The sequence below is a fragment of the Pristiophorus japonicus genome, unplaced genomic scaffold (assembly GCF_044704955.1).
Source record: "Pristiophorus japonicus isolate sPriJap1 unplaced genomic scaffold, sPriJap1.hap1 HAP1_SCAFFOLD_35, whole genome shotgun sequence".
In the NCBI taxonomy this organism is placed as follows: domain Eukaryota; kingdom Metazoa; phylum Chordata; class Chondrichthyes; family Pristiophoridae; genus Pristiophorus; species Pristiophorus japonicus.
Window position 1 is genome coordinate 9,133,156 of NW_027253324.1, and position 5,205 is coordinate 9,138,360.

Consider the following 5,205-nt stretch of genomic DNA (forward strand, 5'->3'; position numbering starts at 1 on the left):
TTGACGTAGTGACTTTCCCTCAGTTAGTATTTCTTTCATTGTGCAAAAGAAAATTATCGAATCATTAATTATGTTATCCCATGAAAGCAAAATAAAAGTTTAACGAAAATAATTGGCACTTTTGAAAGGAACATTTTTGTTTTGTGCCGTTTCGCTCAGAGAAATGTTTGTGAAAGGAATTTTTTCAGAAAAAGGGATTCACCATTTCAGCTTGTCGCTGAACACTTCTCTCTGGGCACTGCAGTAGGCAGTAGTTTCCGGAGTGTAGCGGTTATCATGTTCGCCTCACACGCGAAAGGTCCCCGGTTCAAACCCGGGCGGAAACATTATTTTTGAAACAAAAACTGGTTTTAAATGTTCATTGCTCATGCAACAATGGCCTCCTTCTGTGCTGTAAACTTCTCTGATTCCATGAAGAACATTTAAAACCAGTCTCCTAAAATACAGAGTGTGTAAAATCTGAAAGGGAATAAAACTTCCTCAATGATTAAAGTTTCACAAATTATTAAAATGTAGTTGTTGAAGTATCGACTGTCCCTCAGTGATCATGTGAGCATTTCTTTCATTCTGCTCAACAATGCTATCGGTTAATACCAGCAGATCTAAGCCGCATTTCAAACCCGGAAACAACCCATTCATTATTTACCCTTCCCAGTTCCAGTGCACAGAGGGTTATTTATTCTCCATCCCAGAAACTCAAGTCCAACTTCTGACATTCCTTAGTTCTAATTACTAACTCATTTATTTGACACCACTCTGAAGTGCTTTGGGTCATCTGTGTAAGTTAGTTAAATTACTTCACTTTAATTAAAAACGGTGATAGCAAAATGATTTCCCTAACTGCGAATCGAACCAGGGAAGCTGAAGGGATCGAAATGGTTTTGTGAAGCATTTAAAAATGCACTGTAAAAATCTCACACTGCTAATTTAAAAACACGGTTACGATTTGTTTCAGTGTGAAAGAAGGGGATTGCAATGACAACAAAAACACCAGGCAGTGACTGCATTAAGACCAATTTAAACTTTTCACAAAGTTGGTATCACGAAGTAACAGCTGAACTAAAGTTGGCACTGACCAATGGGTAAAAACATCTCATTATAACCGATGATCTCACAAATATCAGGAGCAGTGTAGTCTGGTCAATGTTAAACCCCTCCTTCCTTATTCAACAGAGACATGAATGGCAGACAGACGCCACAAAGTGTAATTAAAGAGCGAAGTACAAGTCACATTTAATTTCCAAATCATTTCACCATAAAATTCCTTCACTTTATTTCAAATCTTACTGCGTTGATTCTGAAAATGAGCACCATGTGATTTTACCTTCAATACTGATTCTATTATCTGTGCACGGTCGGAATTACCGCTGCAGTTTTGAGCCCAATTTGACAAAAGTTGCCCAGATTCCTGGTGTCGTCAGCAATGAATATTTTGAACCAGACTCCTAAAATAGTGTTTTTTTATATGAGTTCGCAGGATCTGGGTGTCACTGGCAAGGCCAGAATTTATTGCCCAACCTTAATTGCCCTTGAGAAGCTAGTGGTTGTTGTCTATCTGTAAAGCATGCAGTCCCATGTTCCGCCAGCAGGGAGCTCATCTCTTGAAGTCCCAAGGGATCTCAGCATCCCTTTGGAGCACTGTATATAAGCCGGCCCCCAAGACCTGTTCCTCACTCTAGAGTGTCTTATTAAATACTGAGGTCACTGTTACTTTAACCTCCCTGTGTGCAGTCTCATCTGTGTTAGGAACACAATAACTGGCGACGTGAATACGAATCCAACGCAAAGATGCAGCAAACTGTGGGCATCCTGGAGAAGTTCTCGGAGGTAGCAAGCTCGGAGGAAGCTTATGTCGAACGGCTAGACCAGTACTTTGTAGCCAACGAGCTGGATGGAGAAGGAAGCGCTGCAAAAAGGAGAGCGGTCCTCCTCACAATCTGTGGGGCACCGACCTACAGCCTGATGAAGAATTTTCTGGCTCCGCTGGGACCCACAGATAAGTCATATGAGGAGCTGTGTACAGTGGTTCGGGAGCATCTTAACCCGAGGGAGAGCGTGCTGATGGAGAGGTATCGGTTCTACACGTCAGGAAGTGGCGAGCTCCGTCGCCGAGCTCATGCAACTTGCAGGACAATGTGAGTTTGATGGCTGCCCGGAGCAAATGCTCAGAGACTTTTTTGTACTGGGCATTGGCCAAGAGACCTTCGTGCGAAAAATTTTGATTGTAGAGACACCGACCCTCAATAAGGCCATTGCAACAGTACAGGCGTTTATGTCCACCAGTGAGAACACCCAACAAATCTCTCAGCACACAAGTGCTAGCAATGTTCATAAATTAACTGGAACTGTGTTTGCAAGCAGAAATGTACAGGGCAGAAGCCACGAGTTTGTAACTTCCAGCAGGCCTCAGGTGACCCAGCTGACACAGAGTCCCCAACAAAGAATAAATGCAAGGCAATTCACAGCTTGTGGAGGCTTCCATTCAGCCTATTCATGACGCTTCAAAGGGTATGTTTGCAAGTGCTGTGGAACAATGGAGCACCTCCAATGAGCTTGCAAATGAGCTGCAAGCTCTTCAAAACCTGCTAACCACCACGTGGCGGAGGAAAATCGGTCCATGGTGGATCAAAGCAATTTAGAGCCTTCGAGAGAGAAGGCAGATGCTGAAGTACACGGGGTGCACACATTTTCGACGAAATGTCCACCTATTATGCTGCACGTAAAATTGAATGGCTTAGCCGTAGCCATGGAACTGGACACTGGCGTCAGCCAATCCATCATGAGTAAAAAGATGTTTGAGAGACTGTGATGCAACAAGCCATTCAGTTCAGCCCTGAGCCCCATCCACACGAAACTGAGAACATACACCAAAGAGCTTATCACTGTCCTGGCTAGCGGCATGGTCAAGGTCACCTACGAGGGCATTGTGCATGAACTGCCACTCTGGATTGTCCCGGGCGATGACCCCACAGTGCTTGGAAGGAGCTGACTGGGCAAAATCCGCTGGAACTGGGATGACATCCGAGCGCTATCACATGTCGATGAGGCCTCATGTATGCAGGTTCTTAAAACATTTCCTTCCATTTTTGAGCCAGGATTTGGAAACTTTTCCGGGGCGAAGTTGCGGATCCACTTGGTCCCAGAGGCTCGACCCATTCACCACAAGGCGCGAGCAGTACCTCACATGATGAGGAAGAGAGTGGAAATGGAGCTGGACAGGCTGCAACTCGAGGGCATCATCTCCCCAGTGGAATTCAGCGAGTGGGCCAGCCCGATTGTTCCAGTACTCAAAAGTGATGGCACAGTCAGGATTTGCAGCGATTATAAAGTAACTATTAATCGTTTCTCGCTACAGGACCAATACCCGCTACCTAAGGCAGACAACCTAATTGCGATGCTGGCAGGAGGCAAGACGTTCACCAAGCTCGACCCGACTTTGGTTTACATGACGCAGGAAGGCCAGGTTCATCCAGCAGCCCTGCAGGGCTAACAACACGCCAGCCCAGCGAGGGCACAGCCAGCACACCAGAACAGACATTTGTACCGAGGCGGTCCACCAGGGAAAGAAAGGCTCCCGACCGCCTCACCTTGTAAATACTTTTCACTTTGAATTTGCAGGGAGTGATGTTGTGTATCTGTAAAGCATGCACTCCCATGTTCCGCCACCAGGAAGCTCATCCCCTGAAGTCCCAAGGGATCCCAGCATCCCTTGGGAGCACTATATATAAACCGGCCCCTGAGGCCTGTTCCTCACACTGGAATGTCTTATTAAAGACTGAGGTCACTGTTAATTTAATCTCTCTGTGTGCAGCCTCATCTGTGTGAAGAACACAATAGTGGTGAGCAGCATCTTGAACCGCTGCAGTCCGTGTGGTGAAGATGCTCCCACAGATCTGTTAGGGAGGGAGTTCTAGGCTTTTAACCCAGTGACGATGAAGGAACGACTGATATATTTCCAAGTCAGGATGGTGTGTGTCTAAATCTAACAATGGCTGGTGTCACAGACACCAAATATTTTAAAGCAAGGTCTTAAAATGCTGAGTGTAAAATAGGAAGGAACATGCAAAGCCTGTTTAAAATGGGACGGTATAAAATTAATGTGAATATTTTTCTGCCTGACAGGGTTTTAGAAGCAGATTTAATAGTAACTTTCAAAAGGGAAATATAGTTGAAAAAGAAACATTTGCAGGGTGCTGAGGAATGGGACTAATTGGAAATTTCTTTCACAGAGCCAGCACAGGTAAAACTCGCCCCATCCTGGCCGCTGTGTACAGTCCCCGGAGTCCTGGCGTGGTGTCGATGGTGAAGTGGGGGGTGGAGCCAAATGCCTGCGCCGAAAACACTGCCGACACCTTCGCGCATGAGCAGTAGGGAGAGAAAACTTGGCACTCTGCCATTTTTAAACAGTGTCAAACCCGATGAAAAGAACAGCAGCTTCTCAGCTTCTCCGGTCGCTCGGCGGGCTCTCCCCCCGTCCCTCCCCGATAAAACGCACAGCTCCAGCAGCTGCAACTTCTCCGGTCCACAAGCTCACACTTCTCTGGTGTGTCTTCCCTCCCCTATCCCAGGGATATAGGGACCCAGTGTAATGGAGCCAAGTTTGCTGATGGTACAAAGATGGGTGGGAAAGTAAATTGTGATACAGCAAAGTACATCTCAATTCCGGAAGAACAATATGGAAAAGTACAGTGACCCCGACGTGATATAAACACGCAGCCTTCTGATCTGGAGTCAGACACACTGCCGTTACACCACGAGGTCTACAGTGCAGAGTGCCCATGTTTGTATACATGAAGGTTCCTGAAACACAGTTACATTTACCCTGCATTGGTGCAATGAAAGGGCTTTAAAATCCCCGGCCACTCCCACCGTGTGTCAGACAGCATCAGAAGCAGTGCCCACCTGTCACTCACCCTCTCACGCCCGCTTTCATCACCTGCTGCCCGCGGACTGCAGCAAATCCAGTTCATCATCATCATCGGCAGTCCCTCGAAGCGAGGATGACTTGCTTCCACGCTAAAAAAGGATGAGTTCACAGGTGTTTCAATGATGGACCTAATATTCCAGGTCCCGAACTGCATGTTGAAGGGTGGAAGATGCCTATGCGTGGATTTTTTTAACGTGTGGTGGCCGTTGCACCCCAGCCATCACACGGGCTTGACAGAGCGAGGTCTTGGTCCAGTGACAAGGGTTAAACAAGACGAC

General features: G+C 46.5%; 1 non-coding gene across 1 annotated transcript; it reads left to right on the forward strand.

Moving 5' to 3' along the window:
- Positions 1-253: 253 nt before the first annotated feature.
- trnav-cac (transfer RNA valine (anticodon CAC)) lies at positions 254-326 on the forward strand. The gene has a single exon. It is a non-coding gene; the product is annotated as a tRNA-Val (tRNA).
- Positions 327-5,205: the final 4,879 nt, after the last annotated feature.